Source organism: Teleopsis dalmanni, chromosome 2 (genome assembly GCF_002237135.1).
Source record: "Teleopsis dalmanni isolate 2A chromosome 2, ASM223713v2, whole genome shotgun sequence".
Classification (NCBI taxonomy): domain Eukaryota; kingdom Metazoa; phylum Arthropoda; class Insecta; order Diptera; family Diopsidae; genus Teleopsis; species Teleopsis dalmanni.
In genome coordinates, this window is record NC_051847.1 from 176,229,981 (window position 1) to 176,238,959 (window position 8,979).

General features: G+C 27.8%; 1 long non-coding RNA gene across 1 annotated transcript; it reads right to left on the reverse strand.

Moving 5' to 3' along the window:
• Nucleotides 1-366: 366 nt before the first annotated feature.
• On the reverse strand, nt 367-980 carry LOC119683923. The gene is made up of 3 exons (XR_005252706.1): nt 830-980; nt 588-753; nt 367-470 (listed from the first exon to the last, which is right to left on the reverse strand). It is a non-coding gene; the product is annotated as an uncharacterized LOC119683923 (long non-coding RNA).
• Nucleotides 981-8,979: the final 7,999 nt, after the last annotated feature.

The following is an 8,979-nucleotide window of genomic DNA, read 5'->3' on the forward strand; positions in this document are numbered from 1 at the left end:
AAGAAAGATTAATGATTCACGATGGTAAAAGCTTTTATTAACAGAAATTGAATAATAATATTAAGTGCAACTGTATGGTCAGTTGGAAGTCTTTATGTGAACTGGTATTATCAAATAAAAATGATAAATGTAAATGTTTATCCACTAAACTTTTATATATATATAAAATAAAAAGCGATTTATTTAAAATTTTATTATTAGTTATATTATAAGTTAAACATATTATTGCAAATTGGTTTGTATGACTTTCAGTCCAAAACAGAATATCTTTCAGTGAAAATAAACCAACATAGATATACGTACACTATAATAACAGCAACTAAAGAGGCTGCTAATTTAGAACTTAATGATAAAACTCTTATTTCATCTAATATACGGGCTCTTCTTCGGAGATTGGCTAACAAGACTAATCTCATGATACTTCTGTGGAATCGGTTTCTAGGTTTTATTTCATAAGCATTGAAAACTGTCTGAAATTCGTAAATAATATTAGGAATTTTTGACTTAGAATTTAGTTTTGTTATATACATAAATATATATATATTGGATTTTAAATATTTTCATAGACATACATAATCTACTTTTACCTGTCTCGGAGCCATCTCAATGCAAATTAATAGAATAAATTATCGAAGTCCAAGTAGCGTGAAACAGATTTTTTTATTGTTTTAAACCAGGGATTCAGTATGGTCTTCTATTTAAAAGTATATACAAGTATGTTTTCCGTAAATTCAAGAATCTTAAAAAGATTTCCTTAAAAACAAATTTACTATGTAGCCTCTAATCGGTTGACCTTAAAGTACATATATAATTTCAAACCTAATCTTACCTGACATTTGAAATTTTGGAATGTAAAGTTCGTAATTATTGAGTACATTTCATTATTGATTTGGATTCCAAATAAAATTTTGGGTTAAAATTTGGATATGGAATCTTGGATGTGAAATCAAGAAGATGAGAAAAAAATTTATTAAGAAGCAATAATTTTTTTTTTAAAAATTTTATCCTACTATGTAAAATTGAGAAAATAAAAAACGAATTCAATGTGAACTTCGATTACATTATATGTAATATGCATAATATTTTGAAACCAGCAAAAAGCTATTTTTAAAGTACCATAGGAAAAAAATGCTTGAAATAACTATTTAGAAAGTGCTTCCGAGGCATGTTATGCAGACAGTCATGGTCACAACAAAATTATGAAATTGTTATTGTTTTTAATAGACAAGTTTTGCTAACCGTAGTGAATTGCAACAATAAAATTGTTATTATTAGGCGTTTTATTTTGTAAGTGTGTCCCAAAAGAACAACGGCTTATTTTAAAAATAATATATGAAACAACAACAATGCTGACTTAGTTAGTCATTTTTGTTTCCATTATTATTATTTTATTATTATTTTTATTTTCATTATTATTTATTTAATTAATTGAACTTTTGGCTGACCATCATCAGTGGTCTTTATGAACTATTTTTTATATAAAATTATTCCTAAATAATTCGTACGAAACTAACAATTGTGATATGACTAACTGCAGAATATATCATCTGGGTATGACCAAGAAATGCATAAAATTATAGTGACCAATCGTCATATGACTGTCTGAATAACAAGATTCTTACCGTTAAGCTGCTCGTAACGTATCGCTGTCAGATCTATAAACTCATCCATTGTGAATGTTTTATGAAAATATATCCTTAATTTTTTAGCTACATCTTTTGGGTTTTAACGTTTTTAATATATTTTATATATTTTTTATATATTCGGAAAAAGGTTTTGGTCTAAGTTTATTTTAGATTTCATTTAAGTTTCATAAATATGATTATTTGTTATACATAAAAAAGAAGCATATAATAACGTTTCCAGTGTTGCCACCTGTACTAGTGTTTATTCCTGTTGTCTTTTTTCAACTTACGTACAAAATATTACGCTTCGTATTGTATTTATTGTGTTATAAGAGCGAACATTTGTATATATCTAAATTTCTGATCAAAAAAAAGGAGTGAAAGAGATTAGGATTACTGATTCACAATAGAACAAACTAATATCTTTTACATTAATTTATGCTGTTCTAACCTTTTGTAGTATTTGGTCCTCACAGGGACCTGCTTATTTTGATCTAATAAATTTCTTATAATATAGTAATAGTATATTAGCAATAGTATATTAAATATAGTTTCGTAATAGTATATTGAAAAAATTAAGTGGAAACTAAGTTTTTTCAAATAGAAACATTCTCTCATTCTCTTATAAAGTTTTGTCACATGTTATGGATATTTACTTAAAAAGATTTTTAAACTCTTTTGCCTATGTCCTTTGCTTATGTTATATTATGCTATCTGAAGGATCTGAAGGATAATACTTTAGAAATAATTGATTACAGAATAACTCAATGAATCCGGTTTTCGTTATAAAATATTGCGAATATTAGTTTCGATAAACTTATAGTTTTCCCTTGAATCCCTTTTCTTTGGCTAGGCCCGTGATTAATTTCAATAGATTTTCAATTTCAAATTAAACTTCCTTTACTTTCAAAGAAAAAAGTATTATTTGAAATAAAAATCTATTTTTTTCTACTTTCAGTCTCGCCGCTAATATGTCTGTTTCGAATTACCATGAATCTGTAATTGTGAACTATAGTTTAACTGTGAACTACATTTATATTGTGAATTATATTTTATTTTTTACTGTCACAAGTTTGCTTTGACTTTAGAAACTTGTCATATTTCTTCTAGATTATGTTGAACTTATTTCTGTGTTATTTTCTGAAAAGACAAATAGTATAATCATTTTTTATTAAATGAGATAATTGAACAGTTTATAAGCCCCTATAAAATAAGAATAAGAACAATTCAAACAGTTACAACAATGGCAGCACCACAGGTAATATATATAATTATTGAGTGCTTTCGAAGTTATGACAATACAAAATCTTCCAACATTAGGCAGAGCTTCATCAAGATGAAATACCACCACCAGTCCAACGTGCAAATGTCCGTCAATTGTTCCGAGTAATTATTTTCGATTGGCCGTTGGTGGTTCTGCATATATACACCTACATGCTGATCCTATATATTCTACTTGTCGCTACAAGGCAAATTGAAAAGTATGTATTCTTCTAGTGCTTAATGTATTATATATATATAGTAGGTGAGAAGGTATTCTCTCCTCGTGCTAAAGAATAGAGAATACTCGTAATCGTAATAGTAAAACTAAATTATTATTGTCAAAAAGTATGTAGGTATTATTTTTGCAATAGTATGATTTTTTTTGATGACTGCGTATATCAAAAGAGATTTCTATATAATTAATACATATATTATAACTATTTATTAATCACTATTATTATAGTTATAGATACAATCGCACAATGTCGTCTGCCCAACGAACTGATCTCAACATTTTCGATAGTTTAATGGAGCATTTATGGTTTAAGTTACTGATTTTGATTTGAGGTCACTATTTCGTGTCATATGAAACTATGTAATTCATTGATAACTCAATAAAATCAGAATATTTTATGAAAAATTAAGATTTAGTTTGATTTATTTTTTCACGGAGTAGTATTGAAATATTGAACCTAATGAGTTATAATGCCTTGAAATTAAGGCAGTGTTATAGGCTTAAAAGTGAAAGTTACAAATGTGATTTATATTGCATCAAAGACATCATAATATTATATATTATAGTGAAATAGTGTTAAATTGATACATTTATATTTTACTGATTAGTTTATGATAGTGATCTCTTCAAAAGGTTGTGGTCCTAAACCTTTTATAAATTTTTTGGTCGTTGATATCCGGAGCATATAATACATTATGTATATAATTTATATGACTAAATTATATTAATTTATTTTACTTAATGATTTAAAGAGGAAAATAAAACACAACTTTCTAAAAATTATTAAAACAAAAAGTAAGGGAAGTGTGCGAATTAATAATCTTTATAAAGCCATGAATATATGTTAAATAACATCAACAGCAAACTACTGTTGTAATCAGTCAAAGGTTAATACATTATACTCTAATTTTATTGATACTATAAATAAACCAACTTATAAACAAAGGACTAAATACGCTTTACTCTATATAGGCTTCATAAAGAAACTTCTTGAAAAAGTTCATAAGGATGAAAATATGTTTCACATATACCATAAGTGAGAACTACTCGCCTTTTCTAGATATTTTTACTTCAAATAACATGATATTTTCTTCTCAAAGAGAATATCAAACTTTTAGAAACAAGAATAAAAGTTTAAGACTAGGAGTCATCTATTATTCTCATATATCGAACTCTGCCTTACATCTAGTTCAGAAATAGGTTCGATAATCAAAACAATTTTACAAATTTAAGACTCGAAGTCTTCTGGTACCATATATACCTTTTATATGGTAGAACTTTGTTTCGCTTCTCTTAGTTATTGCTACTCTAAGACTAGTCAGCCACTTGTAACTCAATATCCAATGATATTTTCTATGTCTTTGAGAGTCTCCTAACATGATAATCATAACTTCACGGATCTACCGTATACTTGTTTAAGTGGTTCTGTGGAGGATATGTGGCATCCAACAAAAGTTGTGTCTTCATGAACTGCTGGTTGATTACGCATTTTATATAGTCTTATATATCATTCATGAGATTTGTCCTTATGTCATATGGAGATAACATAAGTGTCTAAATGTCAATGTATGTTTTCTTATATGGCCAATTTGCCGAAAATTAACTTTTCTTGTTCTTATCCTAAGACTACTGGGCATACACCAGTCATGTAGCATTCATTTAGTAGACTAGCAGGGTAGATGGTAATTATCTCATGTGCCCTCTTTTCATTATAATGTATTATCTTGGTTATATATTTATGTTAAGCAAAGTCATCGACTGTGGGGTGCTACACTTATCTTGCTTTCGCCTATTTTTATATAAAAAGTTTATATGCAAAGTATCAGGAATACAAAGAAGAATAAAAAGTGAAATACCCATATTATTTTGCCGGTAGTTTTTATCATCCAACAATTTCCAATCAATTCACAAGTCAATTCAAATTCATTTCAATGCAATACTGTATCTATAATATCATAAGTTTCCATTTTAGATAGATGGTAGCGTGTAAGGTCATTCATTTTTCTGGTATTTTACCAGCTTAACCCGGCACGACTAAATGTTTGAATTGAATTTTATAGGACTTGTAATTTGATCGAACATTGTTTAGTGAGATTGGATGTATATATAGTATATATAGACCAACAGCAAAACAAAAGGATACTTCACGCATTTGATTGTGATCTTTTAAGGACTACATTTTATAATGTAGAATAACTTACAATTTTTCAATGAATTATAAGATTTGTAGTAATTTTATTCTACATAGTATTTAAAAATATTTTTCATTATTAAATCTTCATTTAAGTAAATAAATACGTAGCAAAAATAAATTTAATTTATAAGAGGCTTTCCGATAAATTGTTGAAAAATTTAAGTTTAGAAAAAATAAAGGAACTGATTTATTATTACTTTAATTATTTAATATTTAATTTTAATTATCAAATTATATGTACCAAATATATACCAAAAATAAATTTAATTTACGAAGAATTTACAGACAAATTTTTGAAAAATTTTAGTTAAAAAAATGAAAAAATTTACTCTATATTTTTGTTGAGAATAAATATAGCAAAAATTCCTTTGAAATAAAAGAAAAATTATAAAATAAAAATATATATAAAGACTGCTAAAAAAAGGTACCAAAAAGTTCAATATTTTTCCAAGAAGGAAGTAAACTGCCAAACTTTTAATAAATACGTTTAAATTAATCTTTTTTGAAATACGACCAGCTCGCTTATTATTTAATAAACTTTTTTTTTTCTTTAGCTAAGAAGTGAGAAAAATTCAATTTACAGAGATTTAAAAAAATAAAACAAAAAAAGACTTTCACCAAAAAAGAAAAGGAATCGAAGTTGAAACAAACTGACAGGATTAAAATGACAAATTTCAGCGGAATTACAACTAAATGACAGTATAAAACTTTTCTGTGTTGTTCTTACGTTAAATGGCAATGTCTTTCTAACAAAAATAAATAAAAATAAAATAAATAAAAGCAAAACGTACTCAAAAGGAATAATAGGAGCATGCCTTCGTATATAAGGATATGGAAACATTTTTTTTTAAATAAATTTTAATGCCAAAGTTGTCACAAAACATATGCTTAAGGACATGCCAGAGAGACGACAATACGAATATCAACAATAGCACTGTAGCAATTGTATGAGATGTCGTACAGGCAAAAGGAAGGGAGAATGGCACAACTAGTATAACAAATAAATTAAACAATTTACAACAAATTCACAACAACAAATTGTTTAAAATTTCTTATTACAGATTTTTTTGTAATTTTATTTGTAAACGTTTAAGTGTATCTAATATTTTGTTAAGAGGTGGCAAATACATTTCTGCAGCAGCAGCAACGTTACACATTTTATGCTGATTGCTTCATTTTGCTGCAAGCACCGCATATCAGTATCTCACAAATAAAGCAAACTTTCTCTACTACCTGTACCTGTACGAATATTCAGTATTCCCCTCTCCTCTCACCAAAAAAAATGTGTAAGTAAAAGTGAAGAAGGTGCGCAATTTGTGTTTTATTGCACGAAAAACTTTCTTCCTGATTTCTTTTTTTTTTTTCTTTCCTGTCCTTCCTGTGTAACGTACCGATGCTGCTTTTCTATTTACTTTCATTTGTTGTAGAAGATAAAAATTGAAAGTTTTGCTAAAATTTCTAAAATTACCCATAAAATACACAAAAGAAAGACAAGTAATAAAATGCCGAAAAAAAGCTGAGCTCAGTACTAGCATTTTCAGTGTTACTCGTGCTGCTGCCTCTGCTCCATTCCCAAAAGATAAAAAATGTGCTGTACTATATCTTTTTTACTTTTTTGTTTAACTTGCATGTCTACATTTAGTAGCATTTTTCGCTTCCCCAGCATATCAACCATACATGATACTGTGTACTTTACGTCTCGTACTTGCGATACTTTATTTTGTCAAGTTGCTTATCTACTCAAATGTTTCAAGTGATTTTTTACTTCAGCAATTTAGTTTACACTTTTGTTACAGGTAAGGTAAATGAAGTTGGTGTTTATATATCTAAAAGTTTTTATTCACCCATGTGGATGATATCAAAAAATATATAACATATGATAAATTATTTTCATAAAATATCCAGAGAACATTTATATAATTACATTATTACAATTATTAAAAAATTGTTCTTTCACGCTACCACTCGAAATGGTCCCATTATTGTATAGTACTTTCGTATGATCATATAAATAATTTTACACCAGCACCCGAAATGATTCCATTTGGCATTATATGGTAGTTCTACATTTTCGCTCGAAATGATATCATTCAAAATTATAGAGTATTATCACATGAGTAGTTCCACATGATCCTATATATATTTTGTATATAGTAGCTTCACTTTTCCACTCCCAATGATATCATTTGGTATTATGTAGTACTTTTGCATTAACACGTGAGTAGTTTCACACCACCACCGGAAATGACCCCATTTGGCATTATTTAGTACTTTTATATTACCACACGATATGATCCCATTTGTCGTTATGTAGGACTTTTACATTATCAATCGAAATGACCACATTTATCATTACATAGTACTTTCAGCTTAACACTCCAAGTACCCTTATTTAGTATTACCCTTATTTATGACTTTCGTACTAACACTCGAAACATTACTATTTGTTATTATATACTACATTCACATTTACCCTAAAAATACCCTAGCTTGGTATTATAGTAATTTCTAAGTACCTTACAATCCTTTTCTTCCGTTTCAGCGTAACTCTGCTGAAATTATAACAAGATTGGGCTCCTTTCTATATTAAAAGAATTATTATAGGTAAAAGACGCATTGCTTATAACCTATTAACACAGCACACGGCTGGGTATGAGTGCAAATCATGGAACTTGCAGTTTAAAGAATTATTCACGTTTAATGAAATATAAGAATAACTCCAACATCACGGATAATAAGTATTTAGCAATACCCAGTATTACTATATTTTTAGCTGTGTGGTCAGCCAAAAATTTAATTAATTCAAAAATAATAAAAAATTTTGTTATTGCTATTCACTACTGTTCCATAAAACAACTCTATTGAAAATAATAGTTTATATTAAGAATTTAATAATTAAAAATTAATTTAATGTATCGCAAACAGATCGTTGATTTCAAATTCAATACAACTTTAAGATAGAAAGATATATAAATAGAAAAAAAAACGTTTTAAGATACATCAAGACCTAAGTATGCTTGTCTAAAGAACAGGGAAATAAATTTACGTTAAAGTGTTACTTTATGAAAAAACTGCTGTATAAAAAAATAGATTTATTCAACGGCTTTCAAAATACTAAAAAAATAAAATTATAGAAGGGGAGTGGAAGACTGAGAGTGATGGAAAGTTGTGGGAACGGAGTACTAATCTTGAACAGAGTTAAAATCTTGAAACGGCTAAAAGATATATTAAGATCTGCTTACCACAAGCTTTTGAAAATTTGTTGGGAAATCCGTAGAGAAAGAAACTGCGTCTATACTTTTGGCATGAGGGTTATGCGCCTACTTGTATTGCTGAAGAAACGAAGAACTTCGTTGCCCTCTCAGAGATTGTAGAAATTCATCTACTCCCCAGAAATTTCTGGCTGTTTCCAAAAATTAAAAAAATTGAAAGAACAGGTTTTTGGCAACATTAAAAAGATAATTAGTGCAGTTAATGTCGGAGTTGTAAATCTAAAAACTTCTGCTTTCAAAGATTGTTCTAGAAAGTGAACCTACTGGCTTCAAAAATTGATTGGGATTAATGAACATTATGTTAACTAAATTAAAAATGAATTTTTCATAAAAATTCCTAAAAAAATGATTGAACCTTTTAAGTCCCCTATAAAATGCCTCTAGATTAGG